We start from the raw sequence: 8255 nt of genomic DNA, 5'->3' as shown, positions 1-8255 counted from the left end.
ATGGCCACCCGGACTATTTACATTGACCCCCTGCTGCTACTCGCTGTTTATTATCTAAGCATAGTCACTTTACCCTTACCTACAAGTACAAATTACCTCCACTAACCTGTACCCCCGCATATTGACTCAATACCGGTACCCCATGTATACAGGCTCGTTATTGTTATGTAATCTTATTGTGTTACTTTTTACTTTATTTTTTACTTTTATTTAAAAAAATATTTAAAAAATAATAATATTTTCTTAACTCCATTTCTTGAACTGCATTGTTGGTTAAGGGCTTGTAAGTAAGCATTTCACGATAAGGTCTACACCTGTTGTATTCGGCGCATGTGACAAATACAATTTGATTTGGCCTGTAAACCAGGTGTTTCCTGTTAGGGTCTAACTAGGCCCTCAAAGAAAGACCTTATGATTTATGTAATGTATTGTCATAAAAAGTACAATTTTAAAGGCTAATAAGGTTGGTGGACCCATTCATAGAGGGTTCTAGGAAGAAGCCTTCAAAGATAAAAGCGTTCTTTGTAGAACCTTTCATAGAGGGTTCTAGGTAGAACCATTTACAGGAGGTTCTATAAGGAACCCTACATAGAAAGTTCTAGGTAAAACCCTCAGCAAAGGTTCTACCTAGCAGGAAAAAGGGTTCCCCTATGGGAACAAACCGAAGAACTCTAGAAGGTTCTACTTAGAACCTTTTTAGGGTGAGCAATAATTGCCCGTCTCTTTCAGGACTCCTAATCAGACACTTTGGAGATCTAAGTGAGGTGTCAACTCCTAGCTCTGAGTTGCCACAGAACACAAGTTTGTGTAGTACGCTTATACTCTGATTAATTTCCTTTATGCATGAGTGCCAGACAGACAATGCAGTCTCGTTCTCCTCCCAGGTTTAACTGACAAGGTCATACACAGTATTCATTCCACAGTAAGCACTAGAGCCCTGCACAGACATGAATTTTAAGCCATACCCATGCCTGTGACATTCAGGCCCTACCGTACCGTACCCAGGCCCGATTGCTTCTGGCAAATTTAGGGCCCGGCCATGCCCGAAATCAGAAATAACTTATTTCGTTAGTAAATCCATTAGCTGCTCCGCTCTGTCACTAGAGCTCTCCTTCCGAAGCTAATGGATTTACTAACGGAGGAAGTTATTTCTGATTTTGCGCAGGGCCTTAAATTTGGCAGAAGCAATCAGGCCTGAACGTTGCGGTCATGGGTAGGGCTCAGGCTTCAAATTCATGCCTGTGAAGGGCTCTAAAGCAGAGCACGTCCATGGCTCGGCTTCAAAATGTTAGTGATCAATTTAGTGATACCCGAGCCCTGCCTGTGCTCTAGTTATGAATCAACAGGCCCTACCCGGCCCTAAACCGATGTATAAGCACCAAGTTGTTACATAATTGGATGTATAGCACGTCACTTCATGTTTCCTCGTAAGCAATTTAAATCTTCCTGTAAAATCATGTCATGTTTTGACTTGTCACTTCTCCCTGTGAATACCAAGCAACAACGATATGTGGCTCTTTTGGACACATTGGCATTAAAGAAATGATGGGAAACATCAACTATTCAATAATAATAAGTGTTATACAACACAGTGTGATTTGCTCTCGCTGACAACATGCCAAGTTTGCCAACCTATTTGAACTATTTCTTGGGTGAGAGATCCCTGATTTGTTGTTTGAGCTTAAAACAGCACTGGTAAGCTTAGGACAACTGACGACTTAAAGGGACATTTCTAGAATGTTAAACTTCATATTCATTATTTTGAGCAGCACCACAACGTCAACATATGTTCAAATAGCGCGTTTCTATGTTTTGTAGTAAAAGAGAGGAAGATAAGTGTTTCCAATGACATCATCGGTGTGTATCATGTAATTGTAAGCAATTATGCGTATGCATTGTCTACTAATTGGTTGATTGTCATTGGAAACACTTATATTCCTCTTTTCTTTACTACAACACATAGAAACACACCATTTTCACATATGTTGGGGTGGGGCTGGAGTTGATGAATATGAAGTTCAACATTTTAGAAATGTCCCTTTAATGCCACGGTCTTGGCATTACCTACCCTTCTTTCTGTTGTCATCAGGTTTCGCCAGTGCCTCCAGCGTGTAAATGATACCATTTCCAATATGGTTGGCTTCAGCTTCTTCAACCTCCTCAAGATGCCCTGCTTCGAGTTCACTCCCAGGAGTCAATGCACTGAGCTTAACTGGTGGGGAATGTGAGTACTGTCTGTCAGAAATAATTTAGTGTGTGTACGTGATATTGTCCTGATCAAGTCTTTACAATACATGGACTTTGTTCTATAATACTGTAATAACTGTGATAAGGATAGTAATATGGGACATGCTATTGTTTCACCAAAACATTTTATAAGGATCATATGATGGGCAATTGAAACTGCAGCAGAAACTCTCCAGTTTTAACTGAGATGCTTGTGATAACTTGCCTGATATCCAGCCCCCTCACTCTTCCTCCAGACAACACCACATTTCCCTGGTCCATCCCAGCAAAACATTGAAAATTAAAAGTAATTCCCTGTATTCAAAATACGCAGTGAAACTTGTTTAGATTGTATTAGATAATGTCATTACTGTATGTTTTTTCCCCCGATATGAAATATACAGTGACTCTGAAATTACAAATAATACAACCAGTAAGCTAATGTACACAAAATTAGGGAAATGTTGTGAAAAATACAGAGAGACTTATGGCCAGTGTTGTGGGTAACGCGTTACAAAGTAAAGTGTTACAATAATAATATTATTTTGCGGTAACAAGAAATATAATAAAATACTGTTCCAATTTGAAGTAATAATACTACAGTTACTGATCAAAGATAGGTTGTTGTTACTTTTGTTACCCTTCCCATTACAGTTATGGATCCAAATAAATATTTGTGATTATTATTCCTCTCTGTTGGCGCAATATTTAAAAATCCCCCCGTCCCAGTATTGTTTTCTTCCTAAGTCTGACGTCCTCTCACCAAGTTCCTGTTTACGAATGCACTACTACAAACTGCTTTAGTGAGGGCGATGAACGTTAAAACGTTGAGTTTCAGTGTGGAAGTACTCCCATTACTTGTGGCCTTTTATTCCCCCTCCCGCACACAGTTTGTAATAGTAAAAAAAAACTGTCTTTCTATTTGTGCAAATAAACTAAAGTAAACTTTGATTTGGTGGGAGGACAAAATTACAAGAATATAACCTTAAAACATAAACTGTGCCCAGGCATGAAAAACCACTTCACTGCTTGAAACACAACTTCCAATCTCTTGAAGCACCTGCAAAAGCAACACGCCAAGACAAAACTCATAGCGGAAAACCCCCGAGGCCTGATTGCTGCTGAAGATGACTATGTAGGCCTACCTCCTTCAAACAACCAAGGCTTGATTTTAATCGTTCAGGATGACAGGCTTTAGCCCAGGGAGAGGTGAACAATTTTGTAGCTTAGTATGTAGTAGATTTTGTGTTTGTCATTATTAGGTTACTTGTGTTAGTGTATAGGCCTAAGTAACAACGTTTACATTGAGTGAGGGCGCACAATATTCTGGGGTGTAAGTGATTACTTTTCCCAGGGAATGATAAGTAAAATAATATGTTACTGTTGATGGACGTAACGAGTAATAGGTAATACATTACTTATTTTGAGTAACGACCCCAACATTGCCTATGAGTTTATGAACGGATTCTCTCTTGGCATGTTTGGCCTGTCTAATAAGTCAATTTTTGCTCTGTGCAGGTGCAAGGTGGCCAAGGTGGCCCCATATGCAGTCTTCAAAAATCCCAAAGATTACACCATCAACCGCACGACAAGTAAACATGGTGGCAGCAGTGACCCCCAAACCTCAGCAGGCACCGGGGAAAACCTGGTTACAGTGAGACCCTTGTCTAGCCCAACCAGGTTAATCCCCAAAGGGAACCGCTCCAAGCTATTTGCCCCCTCACGGGACTGTGTTCCAAGAGGTCCTCCCAGAGGAGACACCTTCCAGATCAAGTACAGGAAAGGGAAAGGATGCAGCAGGGGCAAGAAAACATTCACAACTCAAACAACCACAAGTCAAACACAGACCAGCACGCCCTTAATACAGACAACTGCATCCCTGATACCGAGGAGTGCATCACAAAAACAGAAAACCACACCCACAACTCAGAGAACTGCTTTGAAAATTATTACAACAACATCTCAGGTAAAAATGAAAAAAACTGCTACACAAAAGACTGGATCAAGAACTGAAAAAACAATCTCACATCAAAATCAAGCTACACCAAAGAAAAAAACACGGTCACGACAGAGGACAACATCCACAACAATGCAGAGGACTACATCAACACCAAAGCCTTCACCCCATCCACAGACAACAACTTTAACAACCACAACTCTTATACCCAAAAGTCCCAAACTCCCAAAGGTTCTTAGGAAACTTCACCGTTGTGGACCTCCAAGAGGAGATACCTTTCAGCCTCGCCGCTGGAGGGGGGAACGAGGCAAAGCCTGTTTGGAACAGATAACTAAAACACCAACGACCATATCCTCGGCAAACAAGACTGCATCACCAACCCAGAGGAGAATATTTCAAACTCAGAGAACAATGTCCTCAAATAAGAGAACAACATCTGCAACTGTGATGACTTCATCTACCCTTTGGAAGAACACAATTACTAAGAGGACCGCCTCCTCAAAGCTAAGGACCACACCTCTAATACAAACCCCAACTGAGAGTGCACCATCTATGACAACAGGTAGTAGTTTTATGTTTCTCCATGAGCCCACTATCAGTCTGGTAACTGGCCAGCCTGCAACTGCCCCAAGCTTTAATTTGACTTTTTAGGAAAAGCTTGATGATGCCATTCTAGATATACAGTGCCCTCCATAATTATTGGGACAGTGAAGCATTTATTTTTTATTTTGGCTCAGTACTCCAGCACTTTGGATTAGAAATGATACAATGACTATGAGGTTAAAGTGCAGACTGTCAGCTTTAATTAGAAATGACAGCACTTTTTGTACATAGTTACCCCATTTTAGGGGACCAAAAGTATTGGGACAAATTCAGTTATGTGTATTAAAGTAGTCAAAAGTTAAGAATTTGGTCCCATATTAGTAGCACGCAATGACTACATCAAGCTTGTGACTCTACAAATGTGTTGGATGCATTTTCTGTTTGTTTTGGTTGTGTTTCAGATTGTTTTGTGCCCAATAGAAATGTATGGAAAAATGTAGTGTCATTTTGGAGTCACTTTTATTGTAAATAAGAATAGTATATGTTTCTAAACACTTCAACAGTAATTTGGATGCTACCATGATTAAAGATAATCCTGAATGAATCATGAATAATGTTGAGTGAGTTACAGACGCACAAATATCATACTCCCAAGACATTCCAACCTCTCACCATTACAATAACGGGGGAGGGTAGCATTTTTTAAAGGGGGGTGGGTATGATATTTGTGGGTCTAACGTTCTCACTCATCATTATTCACGATTTAATTTAGGATTATCTGTAATCATGGTAGCATCCACATTAATGTAGAAGTGTTGGAAAACATATTCTATTCTTATTTACAATAAAAGGGACTCCAAAATGACACAATGCATTATATACCATTCATTTCTCTTGGGCAAAAGATTACCTGAAACATAACCAAAACAAACAGAAAATGCATCCAACACATTTGTAGAGTCACACGCTTGATGTAGTCAAAAGAAGAAAAATGCCTCACTGTCCCAATAATTACAAACTGTCCCAATAACTTACTGCATGTCATGACTCAGCTAGCTTCAGTATGTTCTGTTTGTTCTCTGTGTTACAGATAATATGCTTCTTTGTGGCACCCTCAAGCATTTGGATGAATGTAAATACAAAATTCCCTCTTTAGAGAAGAGATATGATCTCCACAACATGGGATCAAAGACTGTGTACCATTGTGATTGCACCCACAGGTGAGAAAGTATCCGTACAGTACAATGCAGTGATGCTTATTTTTATGAGCATGGCCTTATTTCTATTACAGCATATTGGATGACTGTCATTCATATCCCATTCACCCAGCTCAATGTAACATCGATAGGTTTAGGCTACTACATGATACAAACATTTTAACTATACCTATCATGAGGTTGCTACAACCTAGCCTATGAATGAAAGTTTACAACGTAGGTGCACAGGGCAAGAGAAACATTTGAGTCATCAAGGTGACAGACAGTGACACATTAAATACTGCCTGGCACACTCTTACCTGCATCTAGCTGATCTAGGGTGTAATTATTAGTCCAACAGTTGCAAACTAAAGTTTCTATTGGACAAATTCAGGTATGTTTATCCCCGTTCCGTTTGCTTCCGTTTTAAGAAACATTTTTTCAACAGAATGGGCGGAATAAATACACCCCTGATCACACACTAACCGTTCACTTTCATAGCAGCCACATACAAACAGATTGATAATTTTGCTCATTGTATAATTCCTTTTCAAATCTACGCGTTCTCCTCCTCTCACCTTTTCCCTTCGCTTGTGGACTTCAGTGCACAACACATCAGCTGTCTGTGACCAGGCGAAAAAACCTTTCCAACCCAAACCTTCATATCATAACCGCTAACCGCTACACACAGCCTACATCGTTGTCACCATATTAGCTAACGTCATACCTAGTCAACATAGCTACTATAACTAACGTGTTAGTAAAGCCGCTACAATCATGCAGAACAGGACAGTCAGCAAGCAGTTTAGCAGCTACACCGGTGGGCCGCGGTGACAATAAATTAATAAAACCAAAAACTGACCTTAACTTGGAAGAGTTCCAGTGTTGGATAGCCATACCCAGCTAGCTAACATAGCATCCCTCTCTGTTTGAGCCAGGTGTTTGAATAGGCTAAACTAGCAAGTTGTATTCACTAGCTAAGTGAAGGTGAATAAAAATGCAATGAAATAACACTAGCTCTCTCTCTCTCTTGCTTCTCCTTCAAAACCTTTCAACTATTGTCTTTCTCTCTTTGAGTCAACTACTACTCATTACTTTGTATGTACTGCAGCGCTAGTGATCTGTAGTTTATGCTTTCAGTACTAGATTCATTCTCTGATCTTTTGATTGGGTGGACAACATGTCAGTTCATGCTGAGCTCTGATTGGTTGGAGAACGTTGTCATAATTACTGTAAGTCTATGGAAGGTGGTGAGAACCATGAGCCTCCTAGGTTTTGTATTGAAGTCAATGTGCTAGTCAATGTAGTGGACTGGTCGATTGTTTGGTCGGTAGGCTGTTGGTCGACCAATATTATTATATTTTGAGCAGTAGCAAATATGTATTTTCTTTTTTATGGCACACAGTGAACTAATCCATTGTGGAGGCTGAGACTAATCCATTGCGGAGGCCGGGGGGGGTGGCACAGTTTTAGAGGAAGGTCAGAGTGGCTAAAATGCACAATGTTCTTCGCTCTCCAGAATGCCCAAAATCATTGTTTCATAACTTCATTGCGTGAATTGTTTGGCTTGATTTTTATTGTCTATCAATTCCCCATGACATATATCACCAGTAGTAGCCTACATTTACCGTTAATTCCTATCATTTCTAATCTACAATGTTTGTTTGGTTATGTTAATTTCTGTTAATGCATTCAATATATTATTATTCCAGTCTTTTACCGTTCTCATTGTCAGAGTGGACACGTTGTTTGCAGAGCGCACAACCTATGCTACACTTGTGAGAAACAAGTTTCATTCCATTTACAAGTTTTGTCAATGTTGAGAAGGGCGCGCACTGATTACGCATAGAAGTAGGCCTATGGGCTACTTGGCCTGCGTGCAAATGTAGGCATATAAATGTACCGATTTGGGGATCTAATAGTATTTCTGATTGGCTTAACGCACCACCTCTAATGAGCTGTGGAGCTTCTCAAAGTAATGTTTTCTTCACCTCAAACAGCAAGCAAACAAAGTTGGGTATTACATACACATTGAAAATGACAATAGTTCCTCAAAGTATTTGAAAAATATCCCTTTCGATAACCAGTCAGCGTGAAAGGGAAAAATGTTATGCTCTGATCCAGTGGATACAGTCATAAAATAGGTCTACTTGATGAGTCTGTCCTGAGCTTACTGGTGTAGGAAACTCTGGGGGCCCAGAATAGTTTATGTTACAAGTCTGCTAGTGTGAGCTTCGGGCTGGACCCAAGTTGATAGTTGATACAATGTTTAAAGTTTGTTGCAGACAGGCCATGCATAGCCAATGTGATTTATAGGAGATTTATTTTTATCA

The sequence above is a fragment of the Salvelinus namaycush genome, chromosome 1 (genome assembly GCF_016432855.1).
Source record: "Salvelinus namaycush isolate Seneca chromosome 1, SaNama_1.0, whole genome shotgun sequence".
Lineage (NCBI taxonomy): Eukaryota > Metazoa > Chordata > Actinopteri > Salmoniformes > Salmonidae > Salvelinus > Salvelinus namaycush.
Note: the sequence above shows the minus strand (reverse complement) of the source record.